The sequence below is a fragment of the Canis aureus genome, chromosome 34 (assembly GCF_053574225.1).
Source record: "Canis aureus isolate CA01 chromosome 34, VMU_Caureus_v.1.0, whole genome shotgun sequence".
Lineage (NCBI taxonomy): Eukaryota > Metazoa > Chordata > Mammalia > Carnivora > Canidae > Canis > Canis aureus.
The window spans coordinates 7,913,685-7,931,313 of NC_135644.1; the positions used below are offsets into that span (position 1 = coordinate 7,913,685).

Genomic DNA, 17,629 nt, shown 5'->3' on the forward strand with positions numbered 1-17,629 from the left:
GCAGTTTAAGAGCAAAGATAATGAAACAAGCATGTTCTGTTTGAAATATAACAATAGGAACACATAAAATTTGTTCAACTTATAAAATCTAGTCACCTGTACATTTTTGTATGACCCTCTCCATTTCCCTGTGACTGCTGGGGGAGATTTGTATCCATCATTCATTCATGCAATAAACTTTGTATCTATTTATTTACTCAAGAAATATTTATTATCTATATTAAATGGTGTAGTATAGATGTATATTTTGCCAGATACTAGAGGTGCAACAATAAATACAAAGATGTTTTTTTTTTTTTTTGCCCTCAAAGAGCTTCCAACCTATTGTGGTTTATTTAATGTGTGGGATATTAGGGCTACAAAGAAAAATAATATATAGTTACCACCTTCAGGCTGCTCCCCAAAATATGGTAATGCTGAGGAACCTGAGTCTAGGAAACGTGAAATAGCTCATGTGAGGTGCAAGAGCATTTTGAATCATTCCATTGAAAATATTCCCACTGGGGTTAAGTGGATGGTTTTGTTTAGCCCATCCTCATGATCATACCAGGGGAACTGTGAGATGACAGTGTCAGAAAAGACATAAGAAGGAGAGAGGATAGAGTACCTCAAAACAGCTCATTTGAGTTTTCAGCATGCTATGTTTTTGCATTGTGTCAATTCCTTGGGTATGAACCCAAAGTAGTTATCAGCCAGTAGATCAGTATGATTTACCTGGAGAGGCTGTAGTTCAGCTTTTTATGGTTACCCTATTGCCTAACAAAAGTGTATTTTCAATTTTGTCGAAGAATCTTTCTGCCAATGATACAAATGGAGAGACCCTCGCCTCGTCATTTTTATGGGTTCCCTTGTGTGTTTCATAGTTTTTATGTGTTGTTACAAATGGGGCCAAGTTTTCCAAATGACAACTTCTCATTTCCGCTGACTGCCACAGGACTCCATCGATTAGCCAGCAAGGTCTTCGTAACTGCCTCTTCCCCTCTTTCTGTCTCTAGCAACAGAACCTTGTGCTGTTGAGTTCAAGAAAATGATAGTTTTCTGCTTTGGCAGCATCTGTCATTTATAGACAAGTGCCATCGTAAATTTGGCATACATCTATCCAAATCTGGGAGGCCGAGATTTAGTGTCCCTCATAAAATAATAGATTAGCTATATTTATGACAGACATCCTAAGTCTGAAATTCTGGGGTACAGTCGTGTAGAACATAAATTGAGTCCCATCTGTCTAAAGAGAACAGACCATTATACTAAGGCTCATATTTTCATGAAATGTACATATATCATTAAGACTTTCAAAGTCAATTTAAAAAATGAAACCGCCTCCATCCTTGCCCGTCCACCTTGAATCTGACAACAACATCCTGGCAGGCAAGGCCAAAGGTTCCTAGGTAGTTAAGTGTTTGTCACACTCTGGAAACTAACTTCCAAAACTCACGAGCACTTTATATTGCTTCAAAATAAGACTGAGCACTTATTGTTAGTCTCCACCTCTGAGAGCTATTTCCTAGCACCACCCTAAGAAAGTGAACCAAAAGTTGAGACTCACTTATGATGTACTAAGGACCTACTAACTTATAATTGACTAGGGATATGTTATAAACCACTCCCCAAAGCAAAACCTTGGCTATCCCCTCATTTAGGCTTATATCACTATCAAAAACTTTATTCATCTCTTTTTATTATACTTATTTACAACCATTCTGCATTGAAAAGAAATTGGAATATAAGAGGACTTTGTATGTATATCAAATAATTTTATAAATGCACAACCAAAAATTCCCCCCTGAGACTTTAACCAAGGTTATTACATACATTTGATGACATTCCACTTATTTGCTTCAGGAAGAACTCTCTTACAATGAAATATTTTTTGAGATGGGTGGGCGATCCAATAGAATCAGTCAATAAATATTCGTAGATTCTGTGTTCAAAGCACTGGTACTAGGCACTCTGGGGGATTCTAGGCTCAATTCTGATGGTACCACACAAATTTAGCTTTACAGCATAAAACTTAAAGTGTTTTTCATAGAAACACCTATAAAATATTTTCCACTTCCCTGATTTCTTGCTCTGAGAATCAGGTTCGCTATAGTGGATACCGGGCATGGTATCACACACTTATAGTTTGGTGCTCTCTTTTTTATAGGCCAGCTCTATTCAATAAAATACCCTGGGGTGATAAAAAAACAGTCTGTAATCTGTGTTGTCCAACTAGCTAGCTATTCAACACTTGAAATGTGGCTTATACTACTGAGGAACTGAGTATTTAATTTTATTTAAGTACTAACATGGCTAGTGACTTGGACAGCGCATCTGTAGACTGTGGTACTCTTTGCTCTTTTAACTAGCCAAGACTCCAGAGAAGGCATTAAAGTCCCTCGGTCTCTATTTTCTCATCTGTAAATTGGGAATAATGCCCTCCCTGCATCATGATGGTGTTTTATGAATCAAGTGAAATGATTTTGCGAGTGCTTGGCAAAATGTAAAACATAACAAAAAGGCCCATTATTGATATTCTTACAGTTTTGGGTTTCTTTTCTTTTATGGAGCTGTCTCTTCTTGCTACCGTCCGTGAAAGGTGACGGATGCCCCTTGTGGTGGCCAGCTATCATCATCTTCCATTATGTTGCACCTATTATAGTTTATTCTAGAAAACCAGATCCAAGCTTATTAGACTTGGATGCAAAAAGTAATTGTAAGAGCTGTGCTACTAATAATTAATGTGTCACTGAATGCTTACCGTGTGCCCGATGCTAATATGCTAAATGTCTTATATATACTATCTTATTTAATGATAGAGTCCTCTGATGGATACTAGAGAGTGAGATCTGGTGAGGGGAAATGACGGCTTTGCGTCAGAGAGAAAGTAGCTTCAAGCCCAGATTCTCGCCCAAATTCACTACCACGATATGCCACTTTGGATGAAGGTGCATGAACTTTAACCACACATGCTTTCTGAAAGTTATTTGAGACTTCTTTCACTAAGTGACACTTCAAGATGTCTGTCACTTCAGCAAGATGTGTTATTTCTATTCCCACCCTGTTCTACAACTAGTTTTATTTTTGAAAAATCAAGTTTTGAGTGTCTTTGAACATAAGAACATGATTTTTTTGAGCGTCATTTACCTACCTTGCGTACAAATGTAGTAAAAAGAGCACGAGCTTGAAATCAGACAGATTCGCTCCACTTCTCACTTGACCAGATAGAGATTAGACCAGATTAGACCAGAAAACCTTAATCTAATCATGTTCACTGACCTGTTTGTCCGTCTGTTAGATGGGAGGGCTAATACCTACCTCCCGGAGTTGGCAGGATCGATGAACCAACGATGCCAGCGCCAGCCTCAGTTCCTATCACCTAACAGATAGTCAACAGATGGTAGCCATAGAAAGCAACCGTTGTTCAAAGAAATTTCCCAACCCTGTCCTTTTGACTCTATGATCATTTCATGCCATGCTGCCATGCAACGGGACCCGTACTTACCTTCCTCTTTCTGTGCTTCTTTTATTATCTCATGCTAATTATTTACATTTGCGTTTCCCTTCCAGACGTTAAGGTTTGATTAGCCTGACTCTCCCCGTGGAACATGTGGTGACGGGCACTGAGGGGGGCACTTGATGGGATGAGCACTGGGTTTTATGCTATATGTCGGCAAATTGAACTCGAATAAAAAGAAATTTTTTTTAAAAAGAATTTAAAAAAAAAAAAGATGTGGAAGGACCTTCTTGGTCTTCTTCACGTTGCTGTAAGTGGAGGAAATGTCTTTCTACTCCTTCTCCCACCGGTTAATGTATCTCAAATGTTATGGCCTCTGCAGCTTCAGGTCCTGCCCATGTTACATTGATGCCAGTAAGAAGAATTTCATGGGGAAGCCGTGGCACCTTCTTTAGTGTATGAACAGGGCAAGAGGACCCTGGTTAACTCCACCTTTGTCTCCCGTAAGGTGGATACCCCACCTCATAGGTCAGCAGTCTGTTCTATACACAGTTACAGTACTAAAAGCAACGATATCCCAACGCATCTGCATTCATTGAGGGAGAAAACCAGGTGCTCCCTGTGGAGAAGCAGCCCCGCCTGGAGCCAGAGTGGGTTACTGAGGAGGCGAGCAGAGGGCGTAATCAGAATAGGAAACACGCTCCTGCCTGACAAGTGCCTGCTGGCATTTGTGTCAGTAAATGAGAAACTTGTCAGCCCATACATTTAATTTCTGGCTTCTTGTAAAAAAAATTTTCTTAGTTTGCAATTTTTTAATAATTTTTGTATGCTATTAACTAGTTAGCCTCTAGAAAATGTGTGTTTTGTTTTCTTTCAAATAGGAAATGACATAAATACTGGAATTTCTTGTCATAACAGAGATTATTTTATTCCTTGCTTGCAAATATTTGAACTTCTGTCACAGTTTCATGATGATTTGTACTCATTTAACTAGCAAAATAGCCATATTTAAGTCAAAGCAATTTGTCTTTCCTAGAACAATATCTTTGTTCTTAGTTCTGTTATTTTTACTCAGTGGAAATTAATTAGGGTACCATCATTTTGAGTGAAGGAAAATGTTTTTTATTTTATTCTTTTCAACAACAATTTTATCCAATTGTTTGATTAATCCATAAGACATAATGATTAATATCCAGTAAAAGTTTTTTTAAGTATTTTGAAGAACCACTAGTAGATGTTCTGTTTATGTTACTTATGGCATCTTAAATTGAGAAAACTCTTTTGGAAAGCAACGTCCTAGAATAAATAAAAAACCATATAAAAGTTCATTCCGTTGACCAGTTAATTCCTCTTCTTATAATTTATACTAAAATAAAATGTACGAAAATGCCTACTATGGCAGTATTTGTATTAAAGAAAAGTGGAAACAAGATGATGAGGACTAGGGAAGTTATTTCAGTAAATTACTTATACCCAATAATCCATTAGGCAGCCTTACAGTACGTAAAAGCAACATGAAAAACGCATGTAATACACTAAATAGAAAGCTACAAAATGGTTTGTCCATGCATGTGTTTGCAGGTATTTATTAAGTGCTTACTGAATACTCTGCATCCTGCTAGGCCTGGGCTGTGTGATGGTGAATCAGCAGACTTGGGCTTTGCCCTCGTGAGCATCCAGGATAAATGCTGAACAAGTGATGACAAGCTAAATGAAAAGAGAGGGAGGCTGACCTTGTCTGAGAAGGAAAGGAAGTCCCAGGCAGAGGATTTAGGCTGTCTCTGCATGGTGTGAAAGAAGTTGGCCATGGAAACGGGGGCCCCGGTTCGGAAGATGGAAGGGAAGAGGATTCCCACCAGGGGAACCAGTACTCCATAGGACTCGAGATGTGAAAGACCGCGTGGTGTATAGAATTGAAGCACTGAGAGGACACTTGCGGATAAGGAAGGGATTTCAGGATGTTGGTAAAAAGTGGTTGAAAATGATGGAATGGAAAGAAGGCAGCATGAAGTGATGGGCATAAACACAGAGGTCCTGAACCTCTTTTGGTGCTAGGGATTCCTGTGGCCTAGCCTCAGAGTGACGTTTTTATTTGTTTTCATTGTTATTTTTAAGTAATCTCTGCAACCAGCGTGGGGCACGAACTCACCACCCCAAGATCAAGAGTCACATGCTCCACTGACTGAGCCAGCCAGGTGCCCGTCAGAATGATGTTTTTAAAACCATAAAAGGAAACTTATACTTTTGCAAAGAAAACCAATTACACTGAATACAGTGGCCAAATTTTTATTATGATATAGTGACATAGCAATGATGCTTTAAATAAGATCTAGCGACGGGTCTGATAGCTACGATAATTTTGAAGTAATGTGAGGCATAAACATTTCAAGATTTTTATGACAACTGTAGTATATGATGAAAATATCTTATTTCTGTCAGTGGACAAAGTTGCAAGTGCCATCAAGATGGCTATTTTTGCCTTCATTTATCGTTGAAGAAAATGCTAAATTTCAATCAGAGATAAATGAAAGTGAAGATATAAGTGAAGATATGGGGGGTTTTGCCTCCAAGTTCATGGATTCTGTGAACTCATGGGCCCCTTGGGAGTCTGTAGACCACCCTCACCCCCACCCCTGCAGGTTAAAAACTCCTGTTTAGGGGCACCAGGGCAGTTCAGTTGGTTGGATGTCTGCCTTTGACTCAGGTCGTGATCTTCTTTGGGTCCTAGGATCAAGCCACATGTTGGGCTGCCCACTCAGCAGAGAGCCTGCTTCTCCCTCTCTCCTGTTTGTGCCCCCCCCAATACTCAAATAAATAAGTAAAATCTTTAAAACAACAACAACTCCTGTTTCGTGTGGGAGGTTTATAGGGTTTTTTTTTTTTTTTCTCTATTTCTACATACTGTGTTCTTTGCATGATAACTTCCAATGACTTGATGAGTTAATATATCTCAGGGCACAGGGAGGATGGGAAAGAAACTTATAGCCATAGGGCCCCCGTCACAGATTCTTCCTAAAGAATCTAGATGATGAGAAACTCTACACAGACCCCTTTAGGTGTCCAGGCCTCTTGAATTAACATCACTTTTTAAAGGAGACTTTCTATGATCAACTGATTTTCTTCTGCAACCCATAGCCTTAAATGTAAAGCCAGCTTTGACAGTTTCATAAGAAAGCATCAGATTGAATTCAGGCACAAATGCTAGACTCAAGATGTAAAAGTGTAATTGGCCTTTAGCAACATATTTTTAAAAGGATTACTAGCTTTCCTACATTGGGACCGCCCAGCCACTGAAAGTGCGATCTCCTTAGGACAGGCAGGTCCCAGTTAGGTCCATAAAGAGAGACAGCCCACACCTAGCTCCCTGGAACAGCCGGAGGCAATGGGATTGTTTGCTGAAAGTAAATGTTTTTTTGAATTTTCCCTAATAAATAAAAGTACATTTCTTAGATGAAGAAAGTTTCCTCAATACCTCTCAGGCTGACCTTTCCCTTGTCACATTACCTGGAGCTTCAAAGCTAACCCCTAAATTCTGCATCAAGAAAGGATAGATGTGGGAGGAGCAGAATTCAGATGTTTTCCCTTATACCTTGTGAATCGATGTTTCCCCTGCAAAAGGCCATTCATCTAGGAGAAAAGAACCTGCTCCTCATTCCACCTAGAAAATCAGTTTTTAATCTTAGTCCTGGCTTTTGAATCGTTACTGGACCTGCTCCCTGAGGGACTTGATTTGAGTGATGTGAGTTACTTATTCTATTTTCCATAATAAAGCTGCCTCAGAAATAACTGTTTCACATCTCGGGGTGACAAATCGGAAAAGGGGCAATTTTTCAACCTGAAGAGGTTGAAATATGATTTCTCTATTGTACAAGTCAAATAGCTGGAAAACCACACAAAATAGGAGAAAGCTGTTCATTAGATTCAAACTCTAGCACACAAGCCCTCTTTTGTGCTCCCTTAGGAAGGTGACATGTTCACTAGTACCGGCGCCGGCTCATTGATACGGAGTGTGGGCTGCCAGCTGTTGGCATGGACATACTTGGAGCTGTCACTGTTTTATCTGAGTGAGGGACTGGCAGCTTCTGCTCCCCAACAAAGTGGCCTGAAGGACAACAGGGCAGTTGTCGTGCAGAGGTAGGCAGGGACCATCATCTCCTGCAGATGGACCACAACATCCTGCAGGGTGTAGCCCAGTGGCCAGAACCCAACTGACCTGGGCTTTCAAATGGAAAGAGCAGGATATCCTAACTCAGGATTGCAAGTCTGGCAGAAAATGGCAGTACAGCAGCTGTTCTGAACTTACAAAATTGGTCACCAAACTTTCACGAGCCCTAAGTTACTTCAAATAAGTAAGCTCTTTTTGTTTTGTTTTGTTTTGTTTTTAAATAAGGATATATAACTTCTGATTCAGTGAAGAGTCACTTTATAGACCATTTTCCCTCCTTCCAGGATTAGTCTAAAGGCCAAGGTGTGAAAATAAGACATAAACATAGTTGATTAGGAATTAACAAGCTTTAAAAAAAAAAAAAAAAGGAATTAACAAGCTTAACAGTGATCAACCGTGCTTGAAGAGGCGGGATTTCTGGGATTTAGCTGGAGCCGTGTGAAGGGCCCCACCAGCATCAGTTGACCCAATGTATAATATTTGAGTGCTCTGAGAATTTTAAAAACTAGCTTTAATTTTCGTGTCTGTCCTTGGCTTCTTGTGTCTCTGGGCTTGTCATATGAGTACTCTGTTGTGTTTTCCACATCTACAAAATGGCATAAGCCATATAGAAAACTCTTTGTTTCCAAAGGTTGTTTAACAGTTCACCCTTAAGCGAGGCATTGAGATCAGACATTGTCCAACGAGAAGTCCTGTGACTAATAAAGCAAACAGACTAACCTGCTAGGTGTTGTAAGATTAACCAGCCTATACTATGCTGGGTAATGCTGGAGGACATCTGGAACTAGATCAAATCTAAATGAGGAATCTTGTTAGAGAAGACTCCAAGTGTACCAGGTCCATCTCAGGCCACGTGGCATAAAGATTATGTGCCTTTGAGGATCTGGGCAGGCCGTAAGTGGTATCATCACTAAGATACAAAGTCTGCAAAATGACACTTTCAGGAACGGGTATCTATTACCTAAAAGAGTAGAGAAAATTAAATAATGGCATAGGTCCTAGTACTTGGAATTTCTTAAAGAACATTATTGCATGAATATATCTCCATCACATAATGATTGATAGTGCAGATGAATATACTGTGATGTTATTCGTTTATGACTGCTTACAATATTGCCAAAATGGGCTGTCGAGCTATAAATCTCTGATGAGTCTCCAAACATAAGACACACAGTGTTGCTATGACTGAAACCTTGCCATGACAACAGGATATCCATTTAGTCACAAAGAGGATGGGCTGTGCTTTGATATTTTGTTTTCACATGTGCTTTAGATTTTCTGGCATAGGTACATGCTTACTGTTTATAGGATAAGTTTATGTAGGATTCCAAATAAAGAAGATAATAAAATCTATGGATTTGTTCATTTTATTAAATCAGAATATTGGATTTGGCACAATGTACTTGTTATGACTCTGTCCTAGAACATGTCAAGGTGACCCATTCTTAAACGAATTGTTCCAACCTCAAATGACATTAAATATTGATTGTATATATAATACATATCTTTAACAACAATGATACAAGTATTTTACATAATAGCAGAAATGTCTGTTCTATCTATATTTATTTCACTTTATGATTTAGCCATTAACAGTGAATTCCTAGTATTAATACTTGTGAGGCTAAAATGCACTGCGCTGAAATGAGCATTCCTTATTTCAACATATTGGTTGCCCACCTATGGCTTTCCATACCAACATATTGGTTGCCCACCTATGGCTTTCCATACCCATTCCATAAGATCTTTGAATTCTTAAGATTAGGTTTGAAGCCTATTATTCTAGAAATAAGAGGGTTTAAACCTCTATACACAGGTGAATTAGGATATTGTTGCAGGACTCGAGGATCTCTCTACCTTGGTAACGATTTTAATTGTGAAAAAATTATGCAAAACCAAAATACAATTATATGATTATGAGAGCATAGGCAAGGAAAGGAGGGAAGAGATGAGCTCAGGAACTAGAGGCAGCAAGATCTAGAAAGAAGTTTTATGGCGATCCAGGGAGAATAATGAGGGCCTGAAATGAGGCAGTGGCACATGGTGGATGCTGAGGAAATGTCTGCTGGATAAAAAGTGAGTAAGGCCAATAGAAGAAATATTTAGAAGATAATATCAATAAACTTAGGTCATTCATTAAACAGAGAAGATAAGAGAAGGAAGAATTCGGGAGTTCTTGACGACAGTTCTGCTGTACAGAGAGCAAGGTCATTGATTGATAGGGGGACTACTTGGAAGGGCCCCTATGTGGGGCTCATTCATTCAGTACCAGGCATGTTGAGTTTGAAACACCCACGAACCATCTAGAAATAGAAGTTCCAAAGACTATCAGGGGAAAAGGATCTTGAACTTGTGAGAAAGGTAGAGATTTCACCTATGGATTTAATGTGGTAGAAGAAGTTATTAGAGTGAATTAGATCATATAATCTCCAAAAGAGGGCAAGAGTATGGTCTTGAGGAATGCCAACACGAGGGGCAGGCGAAAGAATAGGAGCTGGCAAAGGGGACCTAGAGTGAACTGTTGTGGAGGTTGAGGGAGAAGCAGGCAAGGCCCATGTTTGTCAAGATCAAGGGGGAGAAGCATTTCAAGAAGGAACTTGGGCCCAATACGAGAGAAGACCGAAGAGAGACCATTGGTTTTGCAGGAGGGTAAAGATAGGCGGGAAGAAAGGACGTAGATGAGCCACTTCATATGACCACTTCATGTTCTGCACCAAAGGGAAGATAGATGGAAGATTCCAGGAGTGAACCAAATCAGGGAATGGCTTTTGGAACGTGGAAGTCTCAGCATTTTGTAAACAGAAAGAACCCAATAGAAAGAAAGTAGCCAGAACTGTAGGAAGGAGAGAAGAAACATAAAAGATACCATAAAGCTTTTCATCAGAGGTGTAAAGAAAATAGGTGCAAATGGAAGAAAATGTAATATCAGGAGCAAACTCATCCAGCTTCCTCGTTTCTGTGAGAAACAGGAAACCAGATGTTTGCTAATGAGAAGTTGGTGATATTGGTAGGGAACTTAAAAAGAAAGATGTGGTTTCCATGGGGAAGCTGACTGTGTTTATTCGCATTATAAGATCACTTTTTTCCCATTTGTTGGTCTGATTTATTGACCTGTTCTTCAGGTATAGAAGTTTTCACTATTATGTTTCTAATTTAAGCAAATCTAATCTGTAAGATTATAAAATTTTAAAATCCTTGCTAAGACAGGATTGCCTTGCTAAGACAGCTATGCTTTCAAAAAAAAAAAAGAAAAGAAAAGAAAAGAAAACTCTTAAAAAGAGAGAGAGAAGCAACCAAAAGAGACTGTTAATGATAGAGAACAGACTGAGGGTTGATGAAAGGAGGTGGGTGGGGGATGGGCCGGATGGGTCATGGGGATTAAGGAGGGCACTTGGTGTGATGAGCACTGGGTGTTGTTTTAAGTGATGGATCGCTAAATTTTATTCCAGAAACCAATATCACACTGTAGGTTAATTAAATAAAATTTAAATTTGAAAAAAAAAAAACAACACTTTTAAATAGTGCATTCAAATTATTGCCAAATTTTTCAAGGTTTTTTTGCACATACCTTTAAGGAAAACAGCCAATAAATAAAAGGGGGTAACTGACTGTTGTATCTGATCATTATATGTGATGTTGGTCTTTTCTTGCTGCTCCTTTAGGCAGGTGCACACCTGTTACACTACTAATGAAGCCCCTTTCCTTTGCATCCACCAATATAGTGATGCTCTAGCATCTGTACATCGCTTATTACATTTTGTTTTGCAAAGAACGCCAAGGTACTAAATTGGCTTATTCATCTGGCAGCTTATGTGCTGCTGCCCCTTCCCCCCACCCGCCAAATCCATTAACTGTCTTAATGCAATTCCACTTTAAACTTTAAATTATCTGTCATCAGTTGGTGGTTTCCATCCCTTTTACTGTGTCAAATGTGTAGATAAGGAGGGGATAAATGAAGCAAAGGGTTAGGAAATCTACAGCACACCAATCAACAAACATACAGGTTTGCAGTGTTTTGGGGGGTTTTGTGAGGAGGGGGGTTCTGGCCTGATACAGAGCCCCTATGGGCTTTTTAGTTTCATTTCTCACAAGACTGCACAACTGGCAAGGGAGTATGTACTGTGACTGACACCCATTAATTTCTCATTATTCAAAAGTGGGAAGATAAGACAGAGGAGAATGATTTCAGAATTCCTTATCAAAGTGAACTAACTTGGTTTAATGAGTGTTAAGCAGTAATGCGACCATTGCTTTGTTTTTTGGAATAATAATGAGGTGTTGGACAAGGTGCCTGTGAATGCAGGAAAGAGTATGAGCAGCAGCCCTTTCACTGCATGCCTCTGCTACTAGTTCTCTTTAGTGAAATATTAAGTATTATTAAGTATAAAAAGGAAAATGTAATTGTACCAAGAAGTGACAAGCAGTATATTTCAGTGACCTCAGAAAGTATAAAGAACAATTCTGTTAAAGTTGTGGCCTTGGTTTGCTGAGCACTTTTCTCCAGGTAAAAAAGGAGGGGGGGGAGCACAAGATTTGACCAAGAATTTCACAAAAGAAGGTTATATAATTGGCCAACAAAAATAGGCAAAGGTGTTCGATACCATTAGTCAGTAGGGACATAGAAATGAAAACCTCAGTGAGACGCCACCACACCTCCACCCGAGTGGCTAAAACCAAAAGGAGTGACAGTATTGATACCATGTGTTAGGGAGGCTGTACCACAATTGGAATTCTCATGCATTGCTAGAAGGAAAACAAATCACAACCACCATTGTGGAAAACTGTCTTTATATTTTTAAAGATTTTATTTATTTATGTGAGATAAAGCAAGAAACATAGAGCATGCGTGCGCACACACACACACACACACACATGCACAAGCGGGGGGAGGGCAGAGGGAGAAGCAGCCTCCCTCTGCTTCTCCCTCTCCCTCTGCAGCTGCCGCCCCCCTCATGCTTGCTGTCAGACAAATAAATAAATAAATAAAATCTTCTAAAAAGAGCGAGAAAAAGCCTGTGATTATTGTAAAGTTTACTTCTTACTACGGGTAAAGTGTTTTTAACTCTCGAAAGTGCATTTAGTTCAAGAGTTTGCTCCCCTTCAGAATTCAGGATTTTTTAAAAATTACTTTGAAACACAAATCATTAATCCTACGAGAAGATATTCAGCCCCTTTGATATAAAAAAATGCAAATCAAATTAACAACGAGGCACTCTGTTTCATCTGTCAGATTGGCCCAGGCAGTGGGTAGGTAGGCTGGTGAAGGTACGGGGAAGCTGGCACTCTCCTACAGAGCTCGGAAGTATTAATCTGTGAACCCCTCTGGGGCGCAGTCTGGCAACGCGCAGCACACGTCCAAAAACACACATGCTCCTCTTTGTGTGTTTTGTGCCAGCAGCTCCTCTTCAAAGGTTAGGTCCTGAGGAAATCATTAGGCAGGTATACAGAGATGTCTACACACAACGGGCTTACTGACTATGTGACTTCAGTGGGCGTGAGCGTGATGGCCTGTTACTCCGGGAATAGTCCTTTCTCACTCCTCCAAGACATTATCAGAGATCAGAAAGTCTGGCCTTATTGAAACTTCAGGCTCTTATGCAACTGAATACTTCCTTCTTCCCGGCTCAGGTTGGACCATGGAAAAGGGCATAGTCTGCTCCTCCCTGCTGCCCCAGCCTAGAATTTCTAGTTCTTGCCCTTCCCAACTGTTAGGGTTAGGAGGAGGAATGAGAGAAGAAATCACGCCAAATGTTTTTGTACTTAATGACAGTCACTGATGCCCGCTGCATGGCAGGTGTCCAGATGCTGTCTGTCTCTCGAGGACCATGGGTAAGGGCTTCATGTGGTTCTTCCAGTCCTTCCTCAGCTCCTGCCACCAGAGAAGTCTGCTCCTCAGCCTCCTGCTGCCAGGGTCCTGGTGATCAGCCTTCCTGCCGGTTACCAACAACAGGGCTCAGGCCTGACCACCTTTCAGGATGTCCAGTTCATTCAACCTTGACATGCCAGACTGAGGTTACAGGTCCTTCGACTTCTGACCTTTCTTGGTCCAGATCATCTGTCCCCAACCTTCCTCTCCCCTATCTGGCATGAGGGGCAGGTCACCAAGATCAGGAGTTGGCAGACTGAAAAATGAAATGCCAGTGTCCTTTCTTACATGCCCGTCTAGTTGTACTACTTGGGCTGGATTCAGAAGCATCCAACCCAGGCAGAATGATACCTGTGAGCCCTCCAGTCCTTAGATGCTCCAGGAATGTGCATGATAGGATGTTGGTAGCAGGCTACATTCTGCGTCCTCTTATAAATGCCACCTGTTTGTGTCTGGGGGTTCCTTGGGGACTTACTCTAAGATGCTGAGATACTTGATGCCAATTGCTTGCTGTTTGGGCAGGTTTCCTTCATTCTGAGGCCACCAAACTCCTATTTCAATATCTTGTTAACACCGTAAAAGTGCAAACCACAAATAACCCAAATATCTAAGGTTGGTTGAATAAATTATAGTACATGCATATAAGTGAATATAATTTGTTATAAATCATGATCCAATTCTACATTTACTGACATGGAAAGATATTCTTGATTTATTGCTAATTGAAAAATGTTAGCAATGGTGGTTTGTCTTTTCACATATATTACTGTGTAAACAGTGTGAAATAACACTTATAATTCTAATAATCTAGGTCAAGTGTTGGCAAACTACTACCTGTGGGCTAAATCTAGCCTGCTGCCTATTTTTGTAAATAAAGTTTGATTAGATCACAGCCACGCTGGTGGCTGCTTTCCTACTAGAATAGCAAAGCTTAGTAGCTACAACCTAAACAGTATGGCCTACAAAGCTTAATATATTTTACCATCTGGTGCTTTACAGAAAAAGTTTCCTGATTTTTATTTTAGGTGATAGAATCATGGGTGATTTTTAAAAATTTTTGCCTGACTTTACTTTCTACATTGAACACAAATTTATTATATAAAATATGTATGTTATTAAACCATTGAAACCCAGTTAGAAGAAATTTATGTGAGTGACATTAAACTGAAGCGTAAACCTTGTAAGTGGAATCATAAAAATTGGGTTATAGCTCCCAAAGTTCTACTTCAAAATATAAGATCTACAATGTAGTTAGAATATTATTTTGATTGTATTTTAAATTAAGACTTATATATGGACATGAGTCCTCCAGCTACCCACAGGATTCGTTTCTGAAAACTGCTTCCAGAACTTCTAGCCTGTTCTTTTCATCTGTGTTAGCTTATTAGTCCTCTGAAGATGTTTGAATAATATAACACTAAGTTTGATGAACACATGGATTAACCGGAGTAACGTTGTGGAGTAAAAAATAACTGTGACAAATAAATATTGAAGACTGATTTCCTTCACGTGGTTTATTGACTAGATATGAAAACAGTTCCAAAATGAGAGGTTTCCAAAATGCTTAGAACTTTGGAAAATAAGTAAATCAATGTGGAACCTTCCAAGACAGCTACTTTGAAGAATTAAATTTGCTTGGATGCATAAATTACAGATATTTGTTACAGAGGGCAATTCTGATGTAGCTAAGCAAATTTTGCTTCAAAGACTTATAGGGTAAAACCTTAAGAAAGGCAGTTGAGTACTCAGAAAATAATGAAGACAGTCAGAAGACCCGCTAATTAACACTAGGTGAGGGAATACTTGAAAACGGAATTCACATTAACCAGAAGTTCCAGATGACATGCATCTTTATTAAAAGAAGCAGAAGTAAACAGTACATTCATTAAACTTTCAAATACACAAAGTAAAGAGGCTTTAAAAAATGCCAACAAGAAAAGAAAAATAACATAATGGATTTTCATAAAAATATAAAGCCATTAAAATGAGAAATAATAAAGTTAGGCTTTGAAGCTTATAAATGTGTACATCCAGGAAAGAAAATGCCCAAATCTAAATATATTATTGCGTTGGTGATTTTAGGATCTGCTTTATCGAGCAGCTAGTATGAACGTAGACAGAATGTCCTGAATCTGATGGAACCATTTACACGTTTTCAGAGTCAAGATTTATCCCTGTATTCACAAACATTAAAGCTCTGGCCTATCCAGAGGATAAAACGTAAGACCTATTTTATGTAAGTGGTAAATATACCATATCTCTTAATATTTTTAAAGGTAAATGGCCTCTGTTAGTATCCATTTTACTAGTTTTAAGATATTCTCTGTCTTCTGGTTCAATTTTCCTTTATAATAATAATTCTCATCCCACTTGTTGCCATCATCTATGCTGAGCTAGCAGCTCTCAGCAAGCAAATCCCAAGCGTTCTAACACCTAAGCATTTCCTCATGTTTCTGCCTCTAACCCCTCACTTCCTACTTCTCACCTCACCTTATGCTTCTCTAAATCTGACCTTCAAATCTGGCCAAAATATCACTTCCTTTATGAAGAATGTCTCTTTCTTCCCAACCAGAAGAAATCATTTCCTGCTCCATGCTGTCATGCCTCTTACTAGTTTCTATCATAAATCAGAGATCTCTGAATATCTCATTTCCCCTGCTAAACTTTTATTTTCTTAAAGTCTATACCTACTTTATTTATTATTCTCTTCAGTGTCTAGCACATTGTCAGCAATTAGCATTTTGTTAAGATTTATTTGCTAATGAATAAAAGACCTCTTTTGAAAAGGAGAGATGAAAGGAAATCTGTTTAGTTTTTCTTAAAGAAATAGGAATAGAGAGAAAAAGATAATTTGGTCCATCTTCTCAATGCAACCTGAATCAGATGCTTGTTGAACAGGATAGATATTTTCATTTAAGGCAAATATGCTTTCAAACTAAACAAAACCACGGTTTTATCACATCTCCAGTGACTACCGTATGCCATTTATGTTGTTAATGGCATACGAAGTCCGCCTTTTGTGCAAGAGGAATAATACACTACCCAGTGAATAGTTATAGAAAGTATCATGCTCATTTATGCCACCTGCTAATCTGTGGGATATTATTCAATTTTGATGGTCCTTAGTTTTCTCATCTTTAAGCTAGAAATAATTATTTTCAGCCTTACCTATTTCACAAGTTTGTTGTGAGAAATAATAAGACAATGTAAGTGATGACACTTTGTAAATTGTAACATTCTGTATAAATGTAAGAGTATATGAGAGAGATCAGTATAAAGGACAATAAAATAAATGTGCATAAGAGAGAATGAGTAAATAACTAAAACAGGTCAGTTTCTTGAGGTGAAATTTATATGAAATGTGATATGCTTGAAGCAAAGATTTTGCTATGCAATAACTTGAGTTTCCTTCGACAAGAAACTGAGTAATTCCGTAGGAGCAAATGTTAAGATTACTGAATTAGTTCACTGTTTTGTGAGTTCTATGAAATCCTAAAATCAGTCTGAGGGATCCTTATATCCATAAGGAGAGAGTTCCAAGCCTGAAATAATCTTCAATCTAATGTACTTACTAATACCACTTAGGAAGATTGATTTTATTTCCTTCTCTCATACTATGGAGGTCAGTTTAGTAAAAATCTAAGATCTTGTCCATCATACTTTATGGCATCCTGAAGTTTTAATAAACTTGCTGAAAAAAAGAATATAAATTGTGAAGTCCAAGAATTCATCTGTAGAATCCCTGCTGGTCTTGACCTGGATGGACCTAATGCAGGAAAAAAGGATGGAAATCAAGTGTTGATCCCTAAATCAAACAAGTAGAAATATGATCTCCCATTATTTTTGAGGCATATGAAAGCTTTGGTGTTACCCCAGATGCAGAACGGACACACTATCATGCTACTATTCCCCTAGTCACTCCTTCCGTATCGGTGGTCCAGGCCCATGGCATACAGCTCCAAATTAGCTAGGAAAATTAACAAATAAGTTTCAGTTTTAATTTCTTTCCTCTCTTAATAAGAGTTTATCAGCACATCAGTAGACATTTTCCAAGAGCACCAGCTCTACTCAGCTTAAATGTGTGATGGGTTGGGCTGTTGCCTGAGCATTTCCCATTTCTTTCCCAAAGATGCTGCTGAACAGAATCTGTCTTGAATAGCAC

At 38.9% G+C, this 17,629-nt stretch overlaps 1 protein-coding gene across 22 annotated transcripts in view; it reads left to right on the plus strand.

Moving 5' to 3' along the window:
• Positions 1 to 17,629, plus strand: part of ZNF385B (zinc finger protein 385B) — a 388,911-nt gene that overhangs the window by 347,582 nt on the left and 23,700 nt on the right. The window lies entirely within an intron of this gene.